Source organism: Cynocephalus volans, chromosome 5 (assembly GCF_027409185.1).
Source record: "Cynocephalus volans isolate mCynVol1 chromosome 5, mCynVol1.pri, whole genome shotgun sequence".
In the NCBI taxonomy this organism is placed as follows: domain Eukaryota; kingdom Metazoa; phylum Chordata; class Mammalia; order Dermoptera; family Cynocephalidae; genus Cynocephalus; species Cynocephalus volans.
In genome coordinates this window covers 76,924,097-76,932,912 of record NC_084464.1, presented here as the reverse complement: position 1 = coordinate 76,932,912, position 8,816 = coordinate 76,924,097, and the positions used below count along the sequence as shown (strand labels likewise).

Below are 8,816 nucleotides of genomic sequence, written 5' to 3'. Positions count from 1 at the left end.
AAACTATCAATTTGTTAAACTTAGAAAAGGCACTAATTTATAACTCTAAAAAAAAATCTTTGCATTTTTTGTTACTCAATCTAACTGACCTCTCAGTTCTAAAGTTGCAATTTTTTTGGTTTAAAAAATGTCCCTCCTTGGTGTACTGTGCCTCTGTCTCTCTATTGAATGGGTTCATCATATCTTCCATGTTGCAAAGTGAGTAAGCAAGGTAAATATTATGCATAGTAAAAATTAAACTAAAGATTATTTTAAAAATAGAATGAATAAAAAATGTCACTCTATGATTGTCCCAATTAATTCTGTTATGCTATGGCAAAAACAAATACCTTCAAAATGTTCTGTGCATTTAAATGAAATAATGTTTGTAACATAAACTTATTAAATAGCCTCTCAGTATGAACAGGAAATACTAATGACAGTGCCAGCATGGAACTTAATACCTGTCAACTCATATAAGAAGATAATTAATGTCAATCTGACCAGGTTAGTGATATTTAAAGAACATGGTTAGTGACTGTATCTCCCAGAATAATTAAACATTCTAACATTCTCATTGACTACATAGCAATTTCATTATCTCATATTCTTCTCTATATTCTTGTCTCCAAAATAACCCTATGTGGGATCTATAGAAGTGGCCCAGAAATTTTTGATCCTGTATTTTTGGTCCAATTCTTCTCAACCTTTGGAAGGTCTGTAAAGCCTAGGGGGATCATTGCTACCACTGTTTTCAATCTTTTAATTTTGCCAATATTCTTTGTTATTCTGTCTTTTCATTTGCCTGCCTATCTAGAATTTTCAATTCAAGTTATGCAAATCTCTTTCTTGAAACCTGGAAATTTCATCAACAGCAGTTTTCCTTTGTTTCCACCTTTTCTACCTTTTTCCTTATCTCCATTCCAAGCCTCAAAATTTCTTTCCATGTTTTCTTCTACTGGGTAAACTTTCTAGTATTAATTTTAGCTTAGACAGTCATTAATGCTCTTTCCACTACTTTTTTCTTCTTCTTTTCTTTTAACTTCTTTTAAATATAATTTCACCAACATTTATGTGCTTTTCTGTTTTTTCCAAGCTTCAGCTGCTAGCTTCTGTTTTTCCTTTGTTCCTCTTTTTGCTTTTAATCATATTCTTGTCTATTATGAAGAAGATTAGGTATATCCTCTGTGTTTAAATTGAAAGTTTTCTCCTTTTTTGCTGTTTTGGAGTTTTCCAATTTTGAATAGATTTTTTTTTCTTCTAGAATCAGAAATTTTTAAGATTTGAATTGACACATTGTAATTGTACGGACTTATGGGGTACAATCTGGTGTCCTGATACATATATATGTTGTATAATAATAGGGTCAGGGTAGTTACAGTATTAAACACCTCATGCATTTATCATTTCTTCGTGGCAAAAACATTCTAAAGCCTCTCCTGTAGCTATTATGTAATATACAAAACTTAACTGTGAATCATAATCACCCTACTGTGCAATAAAACATCAGAACTTACTCCTGCTGTCTAACTGTAAGCACCGTTGGCCAGCCTCTGTCTGTTTTCCCTCCCCCGTCCCCTCCCCCGTCTCTCGTAACTACAGTTAGAGTCAGAAATTTTTATCGTACAGTTTATCATATTGTTCAACTTTATCCTGTGCTCTTCCAGGATAGCGTTCTAAAGCTTCTCCCCTACATGTCAGCTTCTCTTTAGGTTTGTTCCTTACTTTCACAAAGTTCTGTCCAGTGCTCTTGACACCCTCCTGTTTGATGAAGGAACTTTTCAAAATCTACCGTTTCCCTTGGAAGACACTCAACTCATTATTAGTGGTTTTCTCATCTTTATTAAGCTCTTCATATATAAATGTCTGCTCTTCCTTAAAAGTGTTAATTGTGTTTTCATTTGCTTCCATCATTTTTCTGAACTTTGCAACAAAATCAAGTGTAGGTGTCACATCATTCAACTAATGCTGCAGTCTCTTTACATTATTATGTATTTTGATGAATTATTGCTGAAGTTTTGCTCTAGTTTCCTACTGATAATCAGTTTATTTTCCAATTCTTCCAGCACACTATGCTCAATTTCAAATGTTGTTTTTGTTTGTTTTTTCAGTTGTTGAAATGACTGAGTTTATTTTTTTCTATGTCAATAGCTTGATTTTAATTTTTTTCTGCTATACATATGAACTTCGCTTTCTTAGTCTGACCAGCTCTCTGCTTCCAGTTTTGAAGCTGAAAAGGTTGAATTCTACCTGAAGTACTAAAACAGCCAACATTCTGTGCCATGACCATCATCAGGGTGGCCATCTTTCTTCTCAGAGCATCTGGGGCCACTTAAGCCAAGCCATCCTGAGGCTTTGCTAGGCAGGATGGGTGGCAGGTGGGAGGCTGGGGCACAGAGGCCCACAGGCCCTGCAGACAGTTCCCCTCACCATGAGGCTGGGCCTGAGAATAGTGAGCAGAGGGGCAGGGTGGGTGTGTGTGTGTGTGGGAGGAGTGCCTTAATTTCTTCACCTCATAAGGCTGTTATAATTATTGAACTTATATGTAAACTTAGAATAGTTGATGTCTCAGATTGTTATCTCTAGTTCCTCAAGTCAGTTTTTCTGTACATTGAGCTTGTTTATTCTTTTTAATGTTATTGATATTTCTCACATTCCTCTTTGTCCTTGGTTGTCTGGCCATACTTTTTAAAAAGAAGTTTTGCCAAAAGAACAGGCAACAAAAGGAAAAATAAACAAATGGAATTATGTCAAACAAAATAGCTTCTGCACAACCAAAGAAACAAATAACAGAGTGAAAAGACAACCTACAGTGTGGAGGGAAAATATTTGCAAACTATGCATCCAATGAAGGATTAATATCCAGAATATACGGGTAAACAGCTTAACAGTAAAAATGCAAATAACCCGATTAAAAAATGGGCAAAGGAGCTGAATAGGCATTTCTCAAAGGAAGATATACAGCTGGCCAACAGACACATGAAAAAAATGCTCAGCATCACTTAGCATCAGGGAAATGCAAATCAAAACCACACTGAGATATCATCTCACCCCAGGTAGACTGGCTAGTATCAAAAAGACAGAGAATAACAAATGCTATTGAGGATGTAGAGAAGGGGAATCCTCCTACACTGTTGGTAGGACAATAAATTGGTGCAGCCATTATGGAAAATAGTATGGAGGTTCCTCAAATGACTACAGATAGAACTGCCATACAATCCAGCAATCCCACTGCTGTGTATATACCCAAAGGAATGGAAATCATCATGTCTAAGGGATACTTGCAGCCCATTGTTCATCGTAGCTCTATTTACAATAGTCAGGAGTTGGAAACACCCTAGATGTCCATTGTCAAATGACTGGATAAGGAAAATGTGTACATTTACACAATGGAATACTACTCTGCCATAAAAAAAGAATGAAATACTGTCACTCACACCAACATGGACGAACTTAGAGAAATTTATATTAAGTGAAATAAGCCAGGCACAAAAAGAGAAATACCGCATGTCCTCACTTATAGGTGGGAGCTAAAAATATAAACAAACAGATAAATAAAGAAAGGTAGAAAGATTCGATAGTCACTATAATACATTGAACTTTCAGAAGAAGAGAACAGAACTGAGGTTACTGGAGGTTGGAAAGGGAGAGGGATGTTAAGGGAGGAATTGACAAAGGGCCACCAAAAATGATTGCATTGAATAATGTTAAATATACTAATCATCCTAATTTGAACATCACATATTGCACACAAGTATTAATATTCAACTCTGTACCCCATGGATATGTACAATCAAGTATGTCTCAATAAAAATAAAAAATCAATAAAATAAAAAATAGAAAAAAAGTTTAGGTCATTAGGGTTTCTTCTGCTGTTATATGAGTGGGATGATTTCCCTTCTACATCTCTCTAATTAGAAAGATTTTGACTGAGAACTTTATGCACATTGGTGGAACAGGGCATATCCACTTCACTTTAGTGGCTGATGAGTGGGAACTAAATGTCAAGCTGTGGATCCCCAAATATAGTTGGCTAACATATATACCATATCATTTTTGTAGATTTTCAGTTAATATGGCATTAAATGGGAGTGGTGATAACATACCAGGCTGGTGGATATTGTGAAAAGAATGTATAAAATACAAATAAAACCTTTATAGAAGTTCTGCACTTGATAAGAGAGAAGAATTGATTGCTCAATTAAAAGCGAAATGTTTTTATCACTTTGAAATAATGTCCTAGAGTTTTTGCAAGTGACATCAGATGGCTCTCTAGAATTGAGGTTAATTCTAGAATTGTTGTGATATTTATTGCAGATCACCTAATTCTGTTGAGCAGAGCAACAGCTTCTTTCACTTTTTTCTCCCTGAGGTAATGGTGTGTGTTTGGGTCATCTGCAAACTCTAGAACCCGAGAGAGGGAGATGAGGAACAAAGGAAGAAATACTCAGTAAACAAGCCCTATGACCCCAAGATAAAGCAAGAACTTACCGTCTCAACCTTAGGAGGTGGTCAATAGTATGCATATTTCTCCACTGAATTAGATTTAATAACTTTCTGTGATGTTATTTACTCTTTTCTCCTTGGCCTGAAGTAGGATTTCCCTTCCAGAGTTCTGCCAAGCCAGTTTCTTAAGACCACTTAATAATCAAAATATTTTTGTAAAGAATGCTGAAGGCGGGCTGGTTAGGTCAGTTGGTTAGAACACAGCCTTGTAACACCAAGGTCACAGGGTCGGATCCCCGTAACAGCTAACAACAACAACAACAACAAAAATAAAATAAAATAAGAAAAGCGCACTAAACAAGTCAGGATAGATAGATTTCTAAGGGGAACTATCCTTCTTACTACCTGACTTCAGAAACCAATGTTCATACCAAACTCACATTTCCTAAACAATTTACGTTCTTGGAAGGTAGAAAAAGCATTCTTACAAAGTGATGAGTTTCCTGCCTTTGAAATATTCCAGAAAACACTTGAAAACCAATTCTTAAGAAACTTGTGGAACTTGCATGTAATAAGACTGGGCTTGATGGTTCTGAAAAAATATCTCTGAACCCTGAAACTCATTGACTCTATGCTTTAGGTTTATAGAAAGAAGGGAGGCAGGAGAAAATGAGGAAGGGACCTAGCATACTTATTCAGCCTTGCATGGATTGCAGCCTTGGTCTCTGGAGTTGCTCCAAGCTTCCTAAGGTTGTGCTTCCACTTGTCCATTCTGGTTCCGTACTTAGATACCCACTTTATAGTGCAGCATATCCATGTAAGTATCCTTCAGTCAAAGACAGGTAGATGCATACCAGTAGCTAGAGGGGTGGCCCATCAACACAAACAGATTTCTATAAATTCTTAGCCTTCATTTAAAAAATCTTTGGGAATTAAAATTGTACTTCATAACACATCTGTTTTAACATAAAATAACCTTTTAAATTATCAGTCATCATGGGGTGATGAATTTGCCCAATCCATGTAGCAGATGTTCCTCTTGTTTCTTGTATGCACAGGGTAAATGCGTACCAGTTTAAAAAACTCAGGTCAGCTCACTGGACTGGTGCACTGGATTCAGGTTTATTTTCCATGGTCTTCTCATAGCCCTTGGGACCTGTTTCTGCAAGTCTCACCTCCAACATATCAGGTCCCATCCCACATAAAAGGGGGAAATCAAACAATAGAAGAGGCTCATAATGTTATTGCCTTCTCTCAGCTTTTACACCTCTCTTTTCACTTGACTCTGTGAATTATTTCCAATGATACATTTTAGTAGAATTATTTCAGAGATCTATCTTAACTCAATCTGGATGTGCCTCACTGAACAAATAAAAATCCTTGCCCCTGAAGAAGGATGTATTGTGAGTAACATTTTGCTACAATTCATAATGTGTCTTTGGAGAATTGCGCATTTTATATAATTTGTCAAGGACAATTTCAAAATGCATAACATCATCAATCTCATTGACAACATCTGTAACGGCTTCACTCTGTAGTCAGAGTTTTGCCAAATGCAAGCTAAGACTCAGGCCATCACACACCTGCTCCCTATCTATTGTTTCAGATGTATCATCTGCTGGAAAGACAACAGTTTAGAAACAGAATTCATTCTTGAAGTATTTCCTCTCTAATTAAGTCAACAGATGTTGTTTGAGGTCTATACCTGGGGAATTTATTACTTTGGATTTAAAAAGTAAGAAGACCTGCCTTCATAAGAATTGTGGTTTTTTGATCAATGTAGCCAGCCTGGCAATAGCTGACAGTAGTCAAGAATTTGTGATGGTTGTCATTTGCAACTTTCGAGTGGTATTTTCTAAAAGTACTTTCACCTGAGTTATCGTCTGGGCTTCATTGCTGGATGTCTTATCTCTCTCTCACAGTGGGAGGCTGGACAGAGCTTGCCTAGCTCAAATGGGCTGAAGGGAATGGGGAAGGCAGCAGGCAGTAGATCTCACAGCCTCTGTGGTTGCATGGAAAGCAAACAGTAAAGGCAAAGGTTCAAGCTGGGAATGCAAAGCTAAAACAGTCCACCAAGGCAAGAAAAGCCTGAGGCACACAAAGTCAACTGTGGGTCAAAAAGCCAGTGAAAATGAGAACAAGGACCTGGTACTAGGAAGAGGCAAGCAAGATGGCATTCTTGGAAAATAGCCAAGAAAAAGAGCTCCTGCTGCCTTCTGAAGTGTGAGAAGCCAGGACCAAAGTGACACCCAGTGACCTGTGTCTGGGATTCAGTTTCTTTATCTGTTTCTTGCTCTCCTTACCTACTGAAATGTGGAAAAAATCAAATTCAATCTTGTATGGGAAGTCTAATATACCATTATGATTGTAACTTCAAATTTGTAATATAATTGAGAAATATACAGAAAGGTAGACAGATAACCTAAAAAAGCACTCAGAAAAAAACACAACTGCATAGAGAGAATATTTTCCTTTCTGTGGCAGAGCAAAATGGGACAGAGCCTTTTGGTATATTATTTTCTTTAAATTTAGTTTGCTCTTGTTGGTTGCTAACCAAAGTATTTATTCGCATCTGTGATTGCCAACCTTTGTAATAGTTATAATTTGTGAATAAATTATCTACTGATTGTTACCATGACAAGTTCTGGTAAATTCACAGATCAAAATTTATATAAAAGGAGAAAATCTCAACATGAAAGAATTGGGATATTTTTATTTATTTATTTTAATTTAATTTAATTTTATTATTATTATTATTAATTTATCAATATACAATGTGGTTATTTTTGTGTCCCTGTACATTGAGATATTTTTAAACATAAGGTCTTGAATTATCCACCTACTTTGACAATTTTAGTGTCCTGATTAAATATTTTATAATGATACTAGTTAAGATAAAAATATAAAAGCTAATTCATAGTGACATCACTTTATGTAAAAGTTTCCCAAGCTGATTTATTGCCAGGTTGAAGCAAGTGAGTGAATACAACCATTTCTAAAGTGAAGAGACTTCTCAGTTTTCTTCCACACTCTTGGTCAAACAGCTTCTGCTAAACAATTTATTTAAAAAACAGGGTCTTTCATTTTACGAGACTCCATTTTATTTTCCTATGAAATCTCCTTTAGTTTCATTCTTTAATTCAATTTAATACCTGCTATGTTAGGTACTAAGTAATACATTTGGAACACTATGCCCAATTATAATTCATTTTAATACCTGCACATTTGAGGAAACTTAATGCCAAAGATTTACACTTAGTTCTTCTCAGACTTGATTCTTTACTTATCATCCTCTATTCAACAGAAAAAGTTAATTGGTTGCCAAATTAGTACTGTTTTTTCCAGTTTTCCAATTGCTTCTCACCATCCTGATTTTTTCTTCAGTTAAATTTACTACATCTCATCATCCTGAAAGGACTTTGGGGAGAATACATACACACACACACACACACACACACACACACACAATTATTTAATCATATTTTTGGTTGGAGAAGAAGAGGTTAAGGGACTACTTCTAATGATTCATTTACAGTTACATAGAACTATTCACCAATACAATTCATAAAATAATGCACTATGTTATAATATAATCTATAAATTCAGAAACTCTGCCTAGTGATGGATGGATATTACTTCTGAGGCTTAAAAGGATTTTTATAAGTAAATGGATTTCAAGGATTATTAAAGGGGAAACAAATGAAATGGGATTTTATATTGGTAGTAGTTTGTATTACAGAAGCATTAGAGGTATTGGAAAATAGAGAAGAGAAGACAAAGCCAAGAGGATATGTGAGTAGGACAAGGACGAGATGGCAGTACTAGGCACAAGGTGAAGAAGGAACTGTGTATGGTACAGGGCAAGATCTTCTGGGACACTGCATGCATGACACAGGACGTGGCAACAACAGTAGTATAACGGGAAAGAAAGATGTATTTGGTGACAGCATTTTAGTGGGAGGGAACAGGAGAAAACAGGAAAAGGATTAAGGGTAGAGAGAGACCAGATGGTGATTTTATTGAGCCAAAAACCAAAATATGTCACGGACTTGAATCTTAGCTGTGTAGAGACCTAGTGAATTGTCAAAGTAATAACACAAACAGAAAAACTAGAATTTATTTTCATAATTTAATGTATTTACATCATATCTTATTGAAAAGCATTTGGGATGAATTCTTCAAAAAGAGAGGAAGGAGATATTTCCAATAAGACTAATAAAATGGAACCAAAAAGGGGAGGGGTACATAAGCCAACAATAAGGGTCAACAGAGTGGCTGTTTGATCATAAAACCTGGAGCTTCCTCCTAGCCCTGATGAAGAAGGAAACTTTAGAAATTTTGAACATTCATTTAAAATCATCATCTGAAATTAGGGAACCTAATGAATATTT

At 35.8% G+C, this 8,816-nt stretch overlaps 1 pseudogene; it reads right to left on the bottom strand.

Moving 5' to 3' along the window:
* Window positions 1–593: 593 nt before the first annotated feature.
* Window positions 594–1,233, bottom strand: LOC134379081 (coiled-coil domain-containing protein 112-like; annotated as a pseudogene).
* Between the last annotated feature and the right edge of the window lie 7,583 nt (window positions 1,234–8,816).